Source organism: Lepidochelys kempii, chromosome 6 (assembly GCF_965140265.1).
Source record: "Lepidochelys kempii isolate rLepKem1 chromosome 6, rLepKem1.hap2, whole genome shotgun sequence".
NCBI classification, from domain to species: domain Eukaryota; kingdom Metazoa; phylum Chordata; order Testudines; family Cheloniidae; genus Lepidochelys; species Lepidochelys kempii.
The window spans coordinates 9152477-9171857 of record NC_133261.1 but is presented as its reverse complement, the minus strand read 5'-3'; the positions used below and the strand labels follow the sequence as shown (position 1 = coordinate 9171857).

Here is a 19381-nt window from a genome sequence, read left to right as displayed (position 1 = left end):
CACTCTAGGCCCACAGAATAAAAGCGTTGTGGGAAGGGCCATTAATGGTCCAAGAGCTCCTGGGAGCTGTTAATTTTCTCATAGCATTCCCCACCTCCAACCGAAAGCCTAAGGTGTACCATATTAATTCTCTAAAGCCCTTTTATTCCAAAGAATTAAAGATTTGTCAGTTTACCGCCCAGGGAGGAGATAACGCTGAGTGGCCTAAAGGTGTCTACTACAAAGGAAAAAGTGCTGGTGGTGTGGAAAAGGTAAACCTCTCCATGACCCTTGGGTATATGCAGCGACAGCAAATCAAGGAGCTGTGCACTAGCTACACGCCGACGTTCTCAGCCACCCAGGACTGACTGAACGGGCATACAACTCCATTGACATAGGTAATGCTCACCCAATTAGAGCCCGACCTTACCGGGTGTCTCCTCAAGCTAAAACTGCTATAGAATGGAAGATCCAGGATATGCTACAAATGGGTGTAATTTGCCCCTCTGGCAGTGCATGGGCATCTCCAGTGGTTCTAGTTCCCAACCCAAATGGGGAAATACGTTTTTGCATGGACTACCATAAGCTGAATGCTGTAACGCTCCCAAACAACTATCCAATGCCACGAACAAATAAACTAGTGAAGAAACTGGGACGGGCCCAGTTCATCCCTATCTTGGACTTAACCCAGGGGTACTGGCAGGTACCGCTAAATAAATCCGCCAAGAAAATGTCCGCCTTCATCACACATGTCGGGCTGTATGAATTTAATGTGCTCTCTTTCAGGCTGCAGAATGCACCCGCCACCTTCCAAAAACTTGTAGATGGTCTCCTAGCGGAATCGGAAAAATGTGCAGTCACAGACCTTGATGATGTGGCCATATTTTTGGAATCCTGGGCAAAACACCTGGAACACCTACAAAAAGTCTTCAAGAGCATAAGGGAAGCAAAACTAACTGTTAAGACTAAAAAGTGTCAAATAGGCCTAAACAGAGTAGCTTACCTTGAACATCAGGAGGGTCAAGAAACTATCAACCCCCTACAGGCCAAAGTGAATGCTGTCCAAAAGTGGCCTGTCCCAAAGTAAAAAAAAACAAAACTGGTCCAATCCTTCTTAGGTTTGGCCAGATATTACAGGCCATTTGTTGCGCAATACAGCCAAATCGCCAATTTCAAGTTACACCTAAAACTTACAAAGTAAAATTTCAAACCCTTAAAAAAGGCCTGAACTAATGTGGCTTATGTAAACCAAATAACAAATCTGTTTCATAAATGGCTCAACAAACGGGCTGTTACTAACTTTGAAGGAAATGTATATTCCTGTTTTTGTGTCTTTTTGTAACTTAAGGTTTTGCCTCAAGAAATTCTCTGTTTTAAATCTAATTACCCTGTAAGGTATTTACCATCCTAACTATATATTGGTGATTCTTTTCTCTTTTCTTTAATTAAAATTCGTCTTTTAAACACCTAATTAATTTTTCATTGTTCTTAAAATCCAAGACTTTGGGTCTGTGTTCACCTTTACCAATTGGTAAAAATTATTATGAAGCCTTCCCCAGGAAAGGGGGTGTAGGGCTGGGGGAAATATTTTGGGGGAAAACGTCTCCAAGTGGTCTCTTTCCCTGTTCTTTGTTTAAAATGCTTCGTGGTGGCAGCAGACTGTTCAAGGACAAGGCAAAGTTTATACCTTGGGAAAGTTTTTTTAACCTAAGCTGGTAAAAATAAGCTTAGGGGTCTTTCATGCAGGTCCCTACCTCTGTACCGTAAAGTTCAGAGTAGGGAAGAAACCTTGACAGGGTGTTACTAGTCCCCCGCTGCCCCTGTCCTCCCACCTGTCCCGTGGGTCTCCCCTCACCTGCACAGAGGGAGACTTCAGCCTCAGGGCTCTCAGACCCCACGGAGGGGCTGCTGGCCCCTCGGGAGAAGGAGGAGCTGCTGGTCCCCGTGCCAGAGTCGCCCAGCTCCTGCTCTGGGCTGGCTGGGGGCTCCTCGGTGGCCAGGCTGGTGGATGGCTCCGGTTGGGCACTGGGTTGTGGCTCCTGGCTCCTCCGCTTCCTGTGAAGGAAGCTGCAGAGCCACCTTCCCAGGCTCCCACCCTCTCTTGGATCCCTCCTACATAGCATCACCCTGGGCCACCTCCATTTGGGACCAGAAGGGGCCTCAGGGCATGCTAAGGGAGCTGGTGTCTTCCTCCTCCTCCAGAAAGCCAGGGAGCTCCTCCTCCTCGCCTGGCCACTGGCCTCTTCCCCGCCCGCGGGGACAGAGGGGCCGCTCTCCTCCTGGGAAAGCCGGACGCTGCTCCCTACCGGCTCCGGAGCCACCAGCCCGGCCTTCCTCCTCAGCATCCGCCTCAGCCGCTGCATCCTGGGAATGAGTGGGGAGCAGCCATGAGTCTGGGTTCAAGGCAGCCTCTCATTAATGTGCCTGCCTGTTCCTCCATCCACCTCCCCTCCGCTGAGGCAATTTCTCCTCACCACACACCCCACCCCAGAGCATGGGGGCTGCCGTCCACACCCACTGGCAGCAGCTCACAGCACAGGCTGCTCCCAATGTTCCCCCATGGGGAACAATCTCCTGCAAGGGAAGGGCTGGGAGCCCTCTTGCTGGCCCATTCCCACCAGACTTGGGATGGCTCTGGAGAACTCCACTCACTTGCTCTAGATGGGAAAGCGCTGGGTGGCAGATACTCACCGAGGCCTAGTCTCTTGCCCTCCTCCTTGATCTCCTGCACCCAGGTGGGCTGGAAAGGGTGCTGCCCAGCAGAGCAGGGAGTAGAAGCCTGCAGATCGAAAGTGGCTGTGAAAACAAGATGACGTTTTATTGTCAGGGGATGGATAAACTCAGCCTAGCAACCGGGGGTTTACAACATTGACCTTTGGCCAGCAGCACACCTCCCATCTCCAGGTCTCCTCGTACCTCAAGCACATTCCTGAAGCGTGATGACCCAAGGGCTGTAGGGGAGTGTCCCCAGCCCCAGTGAGGGAAACAGAGGCCTGGGCAGGAGAAGCCACTGCCTCAGGGTCGTTGAGGGAGTCAGGGATAGAGCCGGGGATGGAGCCTTTGTCCAGGCTCCCGCACTAACCACTAGAGGAACAGTCCCTTCCAGAGCTGGGAAGTGCCAGCGGGACTCGATTCCCAGTCTCCCTGGCTCTGAGTGTGACTTGTTGTTGTGACTGAGGCAGGGGGGACTCCTGGACTCCTGGCTTTCACTGGTGATTTTCTTCTATTCCCAGTCTCCCTGGCCCTGAGTGTGACCTATGGAGGTGGTGGAATCTTCATCCTTAGAGATTTGTAAGGCCCAGCTTGACCAAAAAAATCATCTATTTTAAATTAAGGGCAAAATTTATGAAAATCTCTTCAATAATTTAAAGAGAAGAGGAAAAAATAACATGAAATCGAACATGTTCACTGCCAAGTTTTTGAGAGAGTCACACCACTGACATGATAGCTAAAGCCCTGGAAGCAAAGTTAGCTGAAATGCTAAGCCAGCTTTGGACAGCAATAGCTTCCTTGGAAGGTGCAGAAACTATTGTCTTCTTTTCAGTTTATTCAAAGAGTTCAGTCCAATGACTCGTTCGTTGAAATTCAAGAAAGCCATTGAGAGTTCACAAAACAGGCAAACTTCTTCTCCTCCCTCAATCTATGGATAAAAACTAGGTGTGAGGGGATGGATATACTAGTTCATAAATCTAGAAACACGTGAAAACCAGAACGTATCATTTTAGTTCACTAACCACACTTCAAATTTCCTTTGTTTAAGAAATCAGTTTTAAATGCAAAACATTTTCATACAATGTTTTTCTTATACTTCTCTTTCTAGCTCCAGCATGACCGTGGTTTGTGACCAAAGAGAGGTCACTTCTTTTCTCTTTCCCTCTCTATCATGGAGATGGAGAAAATTCTCTAAGTCCTAGCAGGCAAGAGATTTGAGCACGTCAGGCGTGTGAGAGCCCTTGTGCTCTAAAGGACAATGGGTGATTGTTGTTTGGGGCAAGAACCCCAACAGATTTGATACTTGTCCCCCATCCAAAGCCAATAACACATCTCTGTATTTTCAATCATGAGTTAGACATTCTCAGCACTCCTTTATCTCCCGCAGCCCTCAGGTGTTCCTTGGATTATGGAGGCTTGGTTGCAAAGAGGACTGGAATTTTTTTACTGGCTTCCTGGGTGTCCCTAGCCAATGAGGGTCTCAGTCTGGCCTCCGAGGCCCACACCCCCCAGACACTGAAGATCAGGATGGATAGATTTCAATTCACATTTTTTGTCTTTGTATTTTTGAATTATTTTCCTAATGAAAGATTGATTCTCATGAAATTCACAGAGCTGGCAGATGACAGAACAAGGAGCAATGATCTCAAGTTGCAGTGTGGAAGGCTTGGATATTAGGAAAAACTTTTTCACTGGGAGGGTGGGGATGCCTTTGAATCTGCTAGGATAGGGTCCCCCATCTTCTACTTAGAGCCTATATTTTTTCTTACCTTCTACACAGATGACGATTTCTTTCCACACAATCAATGCAGTCATAAAAATAATCCCGAGAATCTCCTCCACACCAACCGTCTCTTGGTCCCCACTGAGAGACCGCAAGATGGAGGCTTGCTGCAGCAAGGCTACAGGGGTCTCCGAGGTTCCCCCTGCCCCGCACCCCTGTCCTGCCGGGCTGTTGTCAAGGGAGCTCTGTGGGGTCACACCCGCCTCATCATCTTTGCCCAATAGGCTGAGTTCCTGCCAAAGGCCTTTGTGAAGTCACTGCCACACTCACCTTTCCCTTGCAGGCCTGATGTCTGCCGCTGGCCAGCCCGGTTGGATGTTTCAGCTGCACCCTGGATCACCCCACTTGCTCATTATTGATTCTGGGGAGCGAGCAGGCCACCCAGTAAAACAGCAGAGTCTATGCCTCACCCCACACTGAGTTTTTCATAGAGGCATCGGTTGTGAAACTATTTGATCTCCTAATCCGGCCTCTATTTCACTGGCTATGACATTTCACACGCTTACCACCATATTAAGCCCAATTGCTTGTAATTCACAAAAAGGTGCCATGGCACCTTCCAGAATGATAACCAGTTGTGATGGGAGGATACCAGGAAACAGAGAATCCACCCCTTCCCCAGGCCCTACGCTACCAGCACTCCCAGCTATCTTCGAGACACCACCGACATTCTGGGGAAACTACAATCCATCGGTGATCTTCCAGAAAAGGCCATCCTGGCCACCATGGATGTAGAAGCCCTCTACACCAACATTCCACACAAAGATGGACTACAAGCCATCAGGAACAGTATCACCAATAATGTCATGGCAAACCTGGTGGCTGAACTTTGTGACTTTGTCCTCACCTATAACTATTTCACATTTGGGACAATGTATACCTTCAAATCAGCGGCACTGCCATGGGTATCCGCATGGCCCGACAGTATGCCAACATTTTTTATGGCTGACTTAGAACAACGCTTCCTCAGCTCTCGTCCCCTAATGCCCCTACTCTACTTGCGCTACACTAATGACATCTTCATCATCTGGACCCATGGAAAAGAAGCCCTTTAGGAATTCCACCATGATTTCAACAATTTCCATCCCACCATCAACCTCAGCCTGGACCAGTCCGCACAAGAGATCTACTTCCTGGACACTATGGTGCTAAGAAGGGATGGTCACATAAACACCACCCTATACCGGAAACCTACTGACCGCCATGCTTACCTACATGCCTCCAGCTTTCATCCAGACCACACCACACAATCCATTGTCTACAGCCAAGCTCTACGATACAACTGCATTTGCTCCAACCCCTCACACAAAGGCAAACACCTACAAGATCTCTATCAAGCATTCTTACAACTACAGTACCCACCTGCTGAAGTGAAGAAACAGATTGACAGAGCCAGAAGAGTACCCAGAATTCACCTACTACAGGACAGGCCCAACAAAGAAAATAACAGAACGCCACTAGGCATCACCTTCAGCCCCCAACTAAAACCTCTCCAACGCATCATCAAGGATCTACAACCTATCTTTAAGAATGACCCATCACTCTCACAGATCTTGGGAGACAGGCCAGTCCTTGCTTACAGACAGGCCCACAACCTGAAGCAAATACTCACCAGCAACTACACACCACACCACAGAACCACTAACCCAGGAACCTATCCTTGCAACAAAGCCCGTTGCCAACTGTGTCCACATATCTATCCAGGGGACACCATCATAGGGCCTAATCACATCAGCCACATTATCAGAGGCTCGTTCGCTTGCACATCTACCAACGTGATATATGCCATCATGTGCCAGCAATGCCCCTCTGCCATGTACATTGGCCAAACTGGACAGTCTCTATGTAAAAGAATAAATGGACACAAATCAGATGTCAAGAATTATAACATTCAAAAACTGGTTGAAGAACACTTCCATCTCTTTGGTCACTCGATTACAGACCTAAAAGTGGCAAGTCTTCAACAAAAAAACTTCAAAAACAGACTCCAGTGAGAGACTGCTGAATTGGAATTAATTTGCAAACTGGATACAATTAATTTAGGCTTGAATATAGCCTGGGAGTGGATGGGTCATTACACAAAGTAAAAGTATTTCCCCATGTTTATCCCCCCGCCACCACCCGCTGTTCCTCAGACGGTCTTGTCAACCGCTGGAAATGGCCCGCCTTGATTATCACTACAAAAGGTTTTTTATTTTTTGTTTTTTTCCCTCTCTCCTGCTGGTAATAGCTCACCTTACCTGATCACTCTCATTGCAGTGTGTATGCTAACACCCATTGTTTCATGTTCTCTGTGTATATGAAATCTCCCCACTGTATTTTCCACTGCATGCATCTGATGAAGTGAGCTGTAGTTCACGAATGCTTATGCTCAAATAAATGTGTTAGTCTCTAAGGTGCCACAAGTCCTCCTTTTCTGTTTGTTCCAGTGGTTAGTCTCCCTCACTGTCAAAAATGTGTGCCTTACTTCTCATCTGAATTTCTCTGGCTTCAACTGACAGCTGTTGGTTCTCGTTTTGCCTTTCTTGGCAAGATCAAATTAGCCCTGCCCCATGAAATCCGATCTCTCTGTCCTGCTGGGATCCCTCCAGCCAGGAGAACCCAGTAGGGGCCTCCTAGCTGTTTGTCTGCTGGGCTGGGGATGTCAGGTGCACCAGAGGCATGCAGAAGTGAATGCACTGTATCAGCCCAGCGTTGGGCTCAGGGGTTTGGCCTTGGCGACTTCTGCTCCAGCCACGTCTCTGGGTGTCTGGGCTAGGGGCTTCTGACCCCCGTGGCTGCAGCCAAGGCTGGGGTGCTGAGCTCAGGACTTTCATGCCCCTCCCCACTGCCCTGAGCACTCTGGGTGTCTGCCCGGCATCTGCAGCTGGGGCTCAGGGCATCCCTTGCAGTTCCTTCTGGGGCTCAGGGGTCCATTTTTCTGGATGCCCCCAAATTGGTCCTTGCATTAATTTGCCAGGGGACTAGTAGGTAGGAGCCCCCAGCTGAGGTGCTCTCAGCAGCAGGGACCCCTCCGCACATCTTAGAACCTCCTCTCACTTCAGAAAGATTCTTGGCTGCTGCCCTCAGAGCCCAGGTCTGAAGGCAGCACAGAAGTGAGCGTGGCAATGCTGTAACCCCCCTACAACAACCTCTGAACTCCCCCACGATCCCATTTTGGTTGGGACTCCCAGCAAACGAAATATCATTGAGATGGACATGTTCCAACGAGACAATTCAATTAAGAGTAGGATACCAGAGGAGGAAAAGTCACTTTTGTCGTGGCAATGAGGGTGGCCCATTTCAAACAGTTGACCAGAAGGTGTCAGTAAGAGTAGGGGGAAATTAGTATGGGGGAAGTTAGGACTTTTGGCTGCAGAATTCTATTTCATTTTTTTATGAGATTGTGTCTTTTAGGTTTTCTGGCACACAAGCAGAGAAGTTAGAGAAAAACATAAATGATTCTTGCTGGAAGTTTGCAATGTCTCGCTAATTTGTTTCTTAAGACCAGAACAAAAACACACAAGAACCCCAAAATCAGAAGGAGAGAATGTAAGCTTCTGCCTATAACAGAGAGGCACAATTCACTGGGTACCTGCTGACTGACTGCTGCTACACCCCCACTGAGCTGCTTAGCATGCAAGTAGGTCCAGGAACCGTGCCCAAAATTTAAAGTCGCAGTATTCAATTTTAACACAACCACAAATACATCAGAGCATCCAAATTTTCTGTTTTACAAGGTCTCTCCTTGTTTTGGAACACTGGTTTCTAAATGTGCCATCGGGAATTTGAATCAAATTTCAGGTACTAATGAGCATGTGTGTGGAACAATCACTAATGTGCATTCGGTGTTATGTTGTAGGTTTCTTTAGGAAATCTGGGGAAACGGGAGCACTGGGAAAGCCTATTTCCCCCCCCCCCCCACAGTGCACATTTGCTGCCCACTGGTGCTGCCTGAGCAGTAGCATTGTGACATCAGAGATAATCCACCACTCAGCACTCCCTGCCTCCAGCTCCTTGTCACACCTGGGGAGAATGACTAGCCCCTGGCTGCATTGGCAATAGCTACCTTTGACAACTGATTGCCCCCTTCTTATCAGAACATCATCACAGATAGGAAGTTTATAATGAAACAGGACCAGATTTGGATAAGCAGGACAGTCTCCTGCTGGGCTCATTTGGGTTTGTACTGTGGTACTGTACAGTGTTTCTTTTCAAAGAGCAATTGTTTGCTACTTTCCTTAGTAAAGGCTCAGTGAAAATAAGATGCAAAATTCCTGCTCTTTTACTTGGATATTGTTTATCTGCTTCTTACAAATTGAGGATTAGAGCTAAGAACTTCAACTGATACTGAAGTTGCATAAAATGAGTTTTATTTTAATACAGTTTAATTGGAGTCAAAATGGAGTCAAATGTGCTAACTTTTCCTTAACAATACAAAGACCTTATGATCTAAGGAAGACGGACACATACAACGAAAGCAGGATATGTAAGGACTACTAATTTCTTTCTTTCTTTCTTTCGATGAATAGTTGTCACAAATATAAAGGGAAGGGTAAACCCCTTTAAAATCTCTCCTGGCCAGAGGAATAATCCTCTCCTGTAAAGGGTGAAAAAGCTAAAGGTAACCTCGCTGGCACCAGACCAAAATGACCAATGAGGAGACAAGATACTTTCAAAAGCTGGGAGGAGGGAGAAAAACAAAGGGTCTGTGTCTGTCTGTATGCTGCTTTTGCCGGGGACACAACAGGAATGGAGTCTTAGAACTTTTAGTAAGTAATCTAGCTAGGTATGTGTTAGATTATGATTTCTTGAAATGGCTGAGAAAAGAGCTGTGCTGAATAGAATGACTATTCCTGTCTGTGTGTCTTTTTTGTAACTTAAGGTTTTGCCTAGAGGGATTCTCTATGTTTTGAATTTAATTACCCTGCAAGGTTTCTACCATCCTGAGTTTACAGAGGTGATTCCTTTACTTCTATTAAAAGTCTTCTTGTAAGGAAACTGAATGCTTTTTCATTGTTCTAAGATCCAAGGCTTTGGGTCTGTGGTCACCTATGCACATTGGTGAGGATTTTTACCAAACCTTCCCCAGGAAGTGGTGTGCAAGGGTTGGGAGGATTTTGGGGGGAAAAGACGTGTCCAAACTACGTTTTCCCAGGAAACCCAGATAAAGTTTGGTGGTGGCAGTGGAAATCCAAGGGTAAAATAATTTTGTACCTTGGGGAAGTTTTAACCTAAGCTGGTAAAAGTAAGCTTAGGAGGTTTTCATGCAGGTCCCCACATCTGTACTCTAGAGTTCAGAGTGGGGAAGGAACCTTGACACCTCCCCAAATATGATATAAACTAGCATATAAATAAAATATTAAAAGGTATTTTTAAGATATAGTTAAAGGACTATCATCAATGAATAAACCTCCTTTCATAGTACCCTTGTAATTGTTTCCTTACTCACTAGTGTTTTCCAGGAGTGGCTTTTGAGTTTCAAAAAAAAAAAAAAAGTTTGATTATATCCAAACCAAACTTTCCAGTTGGAACATTTCAATCAAAAGAATAGACCTGGTCTTTTGTAAAAGGTACGAATGGGGTAAGTCTATCATTGCCTGTCATGATCTTCATCCAGTATAATTCTGAGCTATCAGTAATTGTATATATGTTTGAGAAAGAAATGTGTCCATATTAGAAAGAAAAAGTTTTTGGCTGAAAGCTAAAGTACTTACTGCACTATCTTGTCTTATGTTTAGATTGTCAGCTGTTTGGGGCAGGGACTATCTTTCTGTTCTGATTCCAACAATAGAGGTCTTAGATATTGTGTGTGGCGGGAAGAGGGAATCATGAGAATCTTTTATAGTGAGGCAATCTAAATATAGGGTTTGTTACTAGCTCCCTCTATAACTTGTCTCACAATTATCATCACTACGTGTACACACAGATTCCATTAATGTATTATGAAGGTTACAATTTTTAATAAAGTCGAGAAATGCTCAAGTTAAGATTCTCATATTAACCTTAACTTCTCATATTAACCTTAACTTCCACGGCACATTCTGTGTCCAGGTACTGGAGGGAGGGGTAGCCTTGACGGGGTCCAATTTTATCCCCTCACCTTAGTGCAGCAGTCCCTTAATTGGCTGTTTGTTCCAACCCTCCCTCCCAGTCTCTTCACCACAGTATCACGCCTGCCTCCTACCTGCCTCTCCCATACCCTGTGCCCTTTTCTTTACATTTAATTGATCCCCTCCTAAATACCCCCTCAAAAAATATATCTTGGAACTAAGATGTCTGCTGCCATTACACTGTTCACTCTGCTGGCATGTCCGGGCTAGTTAAATTACAAGCTCTTCAGGGCAGGGACTGTCTGCTAGCACAATGGGGCTTCTTCCGGTTAGACGTTAGGCCAGGGATAGTCAATTATTTTTTTGTCACGGTCCAAATTTGTTGGTCAGGGTATAGTCAAGGTCCAGACTCCAGAGGAAATAATAATAAAAAAATTATAAGAAGAAGAAAATAAAAAGATTTGGGGTTCCATTCAAAAGCATCTGGCAGTCTGGATTTGGCCTGCGGTCTGCCTATTGATTACCCCTGCCTTAGGCCCTTCTTACTGATGTAATAAACATGATTAATAATATTAAATAGTAACACTGATCATATGGGTTTAGATTCCGTGCTGCCCTTTATTTGCAGTCCATGAAGAGGAGGACAAGATGGCTTTAAACCACCTTTACAAACTCCTGATTGTGGGCTACTCTGGGGCCAAAACATCTTCCAATGCAGGGGCTTTCTAAGTAATAGCAGCCTGTCCTGACTGCCTGTGAGCAGCAGGACTTCCCACAATCTCTGCAGAGCTACGTTTTGTGGGTCCATCCCTGATATGTTTTGATTGCCTGCAGCTCCACCCCGGGTATGCCTCCTACCCGAGGGATTCAGAACGCACCCTTGGTCCTGCGGCTGTCATCAGTTCTTGTGTAGAGGGGATTCTATCCCAGCTGGAAACGCTCCTCTGGACATTTTACCCAACACAAAGCCTGTGGTAAATGATAATCGTCTCGTCTGAGGACATTTTGGTGTCAATCTCATTTAAAGTAATGGGAGACAGCAATCATTTCTAATATGGGAAATTTCAGGATTTTTAAGCCAGGAATAAGGAGATCCTATTGGACTTTTAAAAGACACCATGTAACTCTAAATTCACAATGTGAGTTGGCAACATGGTATACTGGCCAAGTTCACTTACATCTCACTTATCATGCCTATTACAAGGGTAACCGCTGAATACTCTTTTAATCTGTTCTTCTTTATTAGCTAAGGAGACACTAGAGCCCAAAGAAAAATGGAAAAGGAAGAAGAAAAAAGGATGCTTTCCATGTTCCCCATTCCGTAGAAAAAGCAAAGGATCTGTAGGTAAGCGGGAGTCTTCTCATTTGGTTTGGGGCTCTACTCCTCACTCCCAGGAACTGTGACGGGTGCACTATCGGCAATGCTGGGAGCCTGAAGCAACTCATGGAAATCGGGGCCATCACAGGCAGCTTGTGGGTATAAGAGGATGAGGTTTTTTTGGGTGGGGTGGTAGAAAGGGGACGGATACCGGGGGCGCCTACACCATTCTGCCTCTGATTCCCATTACACTGCGTTCTGCCACATTCCATTAATATCCTCCAGCTGCCCCAGTCCCTGTTCTGCTTCTCACCCCATCTACAGTGGAATCAGGCTTTCATCCTCACTGCCAGGGTGCCAGCAGGGGGAGCTTTGAGACCACAGCAGACACTCACCCTGCTAGCAGTTCAATGCCCGATGCCACGGTGGCCACCAGCAACTGCAAGGAGCAATTGCAGGGAAAGTTTTTGTCAGCCTCAAGCCCTGGGCGAGAGGATACTCTGTGAGTTCTTTGCAGGCAGATCATGCTCAGTGCGGTTGGCACAGAGAATTTCAGGGATGGAGCACATTCACTAAGGTTAACTTGGAGCTGTGTGGGGATGGATCATGCTCAGTGAGGATGGAATCTTAGATTTTGGCTGCCAGCTTCTAACAAGCCTCTACTGAGCATGTGCCAAGAGTTATTTTCAGAGGTGTATAAATTGGGTAGTTCTGGAAGAATTTTCTGAGAGACAACGAAAGGCCCCCTTGCTCCAAATGTCAAGTCCCTGTTCTAAAGTATGGAGCTGTTAGACCTTCTCAGAGAAACAGTTGTAATTTTTTTTTAACAGTGGCAAAGCATCACTTCCTGTATAGAGGGGATTCTCCCCCGGCTGGAACCATTCCTCTGGCCCTTTTACCCAGCATAAAGTGTCCAGAGCAGGAATGAAAATATCACCCAGTGCTTTTTTTTTCCCCAGGGAAAAAAGAAATAAAATAAACTCAAGCAAAAAACAAACAAAACGGTCTATCCTGATTTCACTATGTACTTGTACAGTTGCACAAAGTCAAAAGTGTATGAAGCTTGCAGAACGTCCCAGTAAAATAGCAACGTGTAACCTGTGTGACATTCAGTAGTCCTATAAATACGAAAGCACCTCTGAATTTAGAAGACATTTCATTGTACCGTATGACAAAAACATTTTTTTTTCTTTTGGTTATAACTGTTATTATTTAACACCTCTTTTTTCTAAATTAACCTGGATATTGGGCCTCAGTGAGGAATAGAAAAGCCTCCTAAGAAATTTTCACCTGCAATCTTCAGCTGCTTTTAAAATTATTTGAGTGAAACCAAAACAATAATAAAACCCCCACAAACAAACCCAACACTTAATATATTTTTGCAGAAGTAAAGGTTGCATTTTTGCATCTTCATCTATTTCACATATGGCCCAGGATTTCATAGTAAAATTCCCTACAAATAGCTGAGGACTCCATCTTATACATTGCACTTCTCAGATTATTACAAAGAAATTAGCAGTGATCCTTCCACATTTTCAGTTTGTTTGTATTCACACAAACGGGGAAGAAAATACATGTGTTTGTGTCTAGTGAGAAAGTCAATTATTGATGAAGTACCGATAATTTATTTTCTTTAATTTCACTATCAGATGGTTTAAATCAGGGGCAAGATTCAGCGACACAGAGAGCTCCAAAGTCAAGGCAGAAAGATGTCTTAAAGCTGGAGCAAGAAGGGTTCATTGAGCCGGTCCTGGAGCTGGAGGAGACAGAAGGACTTTACGGTATTTCCTCTCATAATTTTTGCACTGTACCTAAATTCAGTGGGTGAAATTCTGGTGCCTTTGAAGTCAATAGAACGTAGGACTTGGAGGAATCTCCTCGGTCATCGAATTCAGTCCCTGCTGTCATAGGCAACCCCATGACATCATTTCATTCATAAACTTTTCAAGCTCCATCTTCAAACTAGTTAGGTTGTTTCCCCCCACTTCTCCTATTGGGTGGCTGTTGAAGAACCTCTCTCCTCCAACAGGAATTTGTCACTGACTTCAGTGGAGCCAGAATTTCACCCAACATGCTTCACTTAAGTTTACAAAAATGATCCATTAGGACCTTCAAAAACCAAATACACATGAGATTGGCCTAAATATCACAAGAGTAAAACTATAATTATACTATACTTCACGGTTTGTAAATTTCTTGTCTGGTTTGTGAGCCTTTAGGGGAAAGCTGCCTCCTGCTTTAGTCTGTGGAGTGCCTTAGGGTCAAATTCAACACTAAACAAATATGCAAACTGCAGACTTCCCCCCTATCTGCTTGAAGATGACTCCCCTTATCTACTCCTAACCCCTGCAAGGGTGAAGCTGCCATTTTGTGCCTCTTCATCTCTCTCCCTTACCCCTATCCTATCCCCTTCCCCTCCCTGCCCCACTAAGTCCCCTCCTCCACTCCACGCTCCTCCCATTGCCCCCAGAGGCTTCTGTCCCCAGTGCCACCTTGCATTCACTTGCCCCCACATTTTCCCACCCTCTCCCCTGCCCTTACAGTATCTTACCCCTCACATTTTCCCTCTTTCACCCCCTATTTCCCTGAGATCTCCTCAGTCCTCCCCCCCAACCTCTCTGAATAGCCTCTTCTCCTCATGAGGATGTCTCCTGCTTCCCACGTTCCTCCCAGTTCCTCAGAATTACTTGTCCAGCCATTAACCACAGAGTCCAGAAAGTGGCCATTGTCTCTGAGGGCACCCTGGCTTCAGTATAATGGAAAACTGTGGGAGATGGCAGCCATCTCTATTTGGGGCAGCCTTACTTCCACATGCAAAGCCTGTAGTGAATGATAGTCGTCTCATCCCAGGGCAGTTTGGCATCAATCTCATTTCAAGTAATGGGAGACAGCGATTATTTCTAATATGGGAAATTTCAGGATTTTAAAGCCAGGAATAAGGAGATCCTATTGGACTTTACAAAGACACCATGTAACTCTAAATTCACAATAAGAGTTGGTACCATGGCATACTGGCTAAGTTCACTTACATAGCACTTGTCATGGTTCTTACAAGGGCAACCACTGCGCCCCGTCATGCACACCTCTCTTTAAGAGGGAATCTGGTTGTGGTCTCTCTTCTGGGTTTTTACTGCCCACTCGGGAAAAGAAGTGTGCCATTTGCATGGGCCTTACCGGGTCGGTGGCCAACTTGAAAATCGTAGGGCTGCAGTGAAAGTTACCACCTCATGACCCGGGCATTGATGTCCTTCATAATGTTAAGCAATCGAAGTTGCATGTGGTCAGTGACCAAATGGAAGGGGTTCCCCAGTAGATGATACCTAAGTGCATTGATTGCCTACTTCACCACCAACACCTCCTTTTCTATCGTTGAATACTTCTGCTCTCAGGGAAACAACTTCCTGCTCAAATAAAGAACTGGATGCTCCTCTCCCTCAGCTTCTTGAGAAAACACTGCTCCCAATCCCATTTCTGACACGTCAGTCTGTAATATGAAGGCTCTGTCAAAGTCTAGGTGGAATAGGATGGGATCCCTAGTTAGTCGATCCTTCAGTTCCAGGAAAGCTCTCTCACACTCTGCTGACTACTGTATCTTGTGAAGCTGGAAGCTCTTTTTTAGGTCGGGTAAGGGTGACATGAGCGTTGCAAGGTTTGGCACAAAGTAGCAATAGTATCCTGCTAGGCCCAAGACTTGGCTTACCGGCCTTTTTGTCATAGGGGCCGGGCAGTCCCCTAAGGCTTGTACTTTATCCAACTGGGGGTGTAGGGTACCTCGGCCCACACTGTACCCCAACTATGTTACCTCTCGCTGCCCAAGATGGCACTTGACTAGGTTGATGGTGTGCCCGGCTTCCCCTATAGCTTGCAAGATGGTTGTGAGGTGTTGGAGATGTTCTTCCCACATGAGGCTGTCTACAACTATATTGTCTATGTAGGCTGCTGCATATAGGTGGTGAGATTGCAGCAGCCTGTCCGTAAGTCACTGAAATGTGGCTGCGGCCGCACAGAAACCAAAAGGCATGGTGACTAACTGGTACAGTCCAAACGGGGTGTGACCAGCAGTGCAAGGGGAACCCCTCACTGGAAATGCCAATGTCAGGGCAGGCTGCAAAGGGGAGAGCAGATACTCCCCAGACTGGTGGGTAACACTGAAGTTAAACTCCCCAACCAGTCACAAACTGTGCTTCCAATCCCCCACACTGGTTATCAAGAAGCAAAAATGAAATCACACAGCCCCTTAATTGCATTCCAGTCTCTGGCTTCCAATCAACACCTACGTCCAGTACAGTGAGAAGTTATCTAAAAACTCTGCTCACATATACAAAATGTTCTTCTGACCCCAAAGGGTCAGCCATGTCACCAGGCCAGTATAGGTTTGGATACTACCCAAAATACCACTCTGCCAGCCAGGTTTATTATAAAGAAAAAAGAAAGAACAAGAAGATAGATGTTAAATGGTAAAGCAGTTACATATATACAAAGATTTGAAAGTCCATATATCAGGCTCCTATCAGTACTTGTGAGTTTGCTGGCTTGAATGTCCCTCTGGAACACAACCCCAGCTAGGATGGGTCATTCAGTCCTTTGTTCAGAGCTTCATTTTGTAGCAAAGTTCACCCAGAGATAAGAAGCAGGACTGAAGACAAAATGGAGAAGATGCAGCTGCCTTTTATAGTCTTTTGCCATGCAGCCTGTGCTTCCTTTGTTCCAAACACAAGCTGCCCTACACATGGCTTGAAAGCCTTAGAGTTCTGTCCATAGGCATGCCCCTGCCAGAAAATGACCACATGGTGACAGGGATGCTGGAAGATGGGGAGACCAAGGGGCCATGACCCTCCGCCTTTTTGCCATGGGCCCAGCCCCCTGCTCCTCTTACTCTGGGAGAAAGAGACTTCTTTTAGTCTTTTTTCTTCACCCTTCTTGGCCAATACCAGATACCTTTGTAGGACCCTCTCGTAAAGTTTAGCCTTTTCAGAGTCTGATAAACTGGATCTTTCAAGAACGTCTTTCATCTCTGAATCCAATTGGTGAGGAGCTGTGGTTCTGATATTTTCTTCATCACTAGAGGCATGTTTCATCACTAGAGGCGTGTTTGTTCTAGCTGATGGCTAGGAACGAGGTACAATTTTTCAACCATTTTATTTAAAATGCCTGACAGCAAAGCTCAACAAAGGTTTGATAAAACCCCTGATCTGTTTTACAATCATCTTTTATTCTTTTGAGGAACAGGTTTTTGTAATCGCTCAGTGTTTTACTAATCCCCCATTTTCTTTTTAGCATGCTTACTTGTTAGGGTTTCTGGGGGACTTTTCCTTTTACAGAGTTGAGTGCTATTTCAGAGCTGGCCACTACCAGGTTGTCAGAGGCTGAGCACAGAATAACCTTCCTTTGATGCGGTCTGGCTTTGATGAGGAGTTTCAAAAGAGCTAGGTTTCTGTGTACATGACTAGACATGCTTATCAGGGGGATGCTCTTTTTTTAAAAATGGCTAAGGATTGTTAAAAAAATTACTACTTTTCTGTTTTTTTCAAGGTGTATACATAGGGACAGTCTGGGGGAGAAATGCTTGTTCTTAACCTGTAGGCTTCGGGTGCTAAAACATTTAAATCCACCAGCAGAAACTTCTGGGCTTTTTGATAGCATCCTCAAAAGCCTCCCAAAAGAATTGTGTTTTCCCAGGGTACGTTTGCCATGCCTGGGTGGTAACTTGCAGTTTATCTCCATGGTTTTAAAGAGAACCATATACTTTGTATTTAAAATAATCATTTGTCTTTTTTTCCCCTGGCAAAACACATTTTGCACAATGTACAAAATACTCAGCTTCCTGTGGTGTATGTATTTTGTAAAGGCTTTCTCAATTTCACTGCTTTCAGAAGAAGACTTCTTCAAGTCATCTCTAATAAATATGCCTTGTGAAAAGGAAAAAATACTTTTTTTTCCTTCAAAAATGGTCAACAGTGCCAAATATGTATGTGTCAACATATGAAACTGGAGGACAAAAGAGGGTGTGGAAACCTGTAAAAATATATATATTGATGAATCCTATTGAGCTGTATACTACTAATGTCTAGAGTGAAAATATATAAAAAACCCACAACGGGTTTTCACCTCAGTCCCCGGAAAAATCATGGAGCAGGTCCTCAAAGATTCAATCCTGAAGCACTTGCATGAGAGGAAAGTGATCAGGAACAGTCAGCATGGATTCACCAAGGGAAGGTCATGCCTGACTAATCTAATCGCCTTCTATGATGAGATTACTGGTTCTGTGGATGAAGGGAAAGCAGTGGATGTGTTGTTTCTTGACTTTAGCAAAGCTTTTGACACGGTCTCCCACAGTATTCTTGTCAGCAAGTTAAAGAAGTATGGGCTGGATGAATGCACTATAAGTTGGGTAGAAAGTTGGCTAGATTGTCGGGCTCAACGGGTAGTGATCAATGGCTCCATGTCTAGTTGGCAGCCGGTGTCAAGTGGAGTGCCCCAGGGGTCGGTCCTGGGGCCGGTTTTGTTCAATATCTTCATAAATGATCTGGAGGATGGTGTGGATTGCAGTCTCAGCAAATTTGCGGATGATACTAAACTGGGAGGAGTGGTAGATATGCTGGAGGGCAGGGATAGGATACAGAGGGACCTAGACAAATTAGAGGATTGGGCCAAAAGAAATCTGATGAGGTTTAATAAGGATAAGTGCAGGGTCCTGCACTTAGGACGGAAAAACCCAATGCACAGCTACAGACTAGGGACCGAATGGCTAGGCAGCAGTTCTGCGGAAAAGGACCTAAGGGTGACAGTGGACGAGAAGCTGGATATGAGTCAACAGTGTGCCCTTGTTGCCAAGAAGGCCAGTGGCATTTTGGGATGTATAAGTAGGGGCATAGCGAGCAGATCGAGGGACGTGATCGTCCCCCTCTATTCCACATTGGTGAGGCCTCATCTGGAGTACTGTGTCCAGTTTTGGGCCCCACACTACAAGAAGGATGTGGATAAATTGGAGAGAGTCCAGCGAAGGGCAACAAAAATGATTAGGAGTCTGGAACACATGACTTATGAGGAGAGGCTGAGGGAACTGGGATTGTTTAGTCTGCAGAAGAGAAGAATGAGGGGGGATTTGATAGCTGCTTTCAACTACCTGAGAGGTGGTTCCAGAGAGGATGCTTCTAGACTATTCTCAGTGGTAGAAGAGGACAGGACAAGGAGTAATGGTCTCATGTTGCAGTGGGGGAGGTTTAGGTTGGATATTAGGAAAAACTTTTTCATTCGGAGGGTGGTGAAACACTGGAATGTGTTCCCTTTGGCGGTGGTGGAATCTCCTTCCTTAGAAGTTTTCACGGTCAGGCTTGACAAAGCCCTGGCTGGGATGATTTAATTGGGGATTGGTCCTGCTTTGAGCAGGGGGTTGGACTAGATGACCTCCTGAGGTCCCTTCCAACCCTGATATTCTATGATTCTATGAACGTGTGATTGATGACACCATCCGAATCTGCAGGTCCTCATTAGAGCTGCATGCCCCAGTCCCCCTCAGCTGAGTTTCTGGGTTGTCTCCGTAGTTTCTCTCCTCCC

At 45.6% G+C, this 19381-nt stretch overlaps 1 pseudogene; it reads left to right on the top strand.

Annotated features, from left to right (window-relative positions):
* The window catches only part of LOC140912933 (up-regulator of cell proliferation-like), an 80532-nt pseudogene that overhangs the window by 16215 nt on the left and 44936 nt on the right, over positions 1 to 19381 (top strand).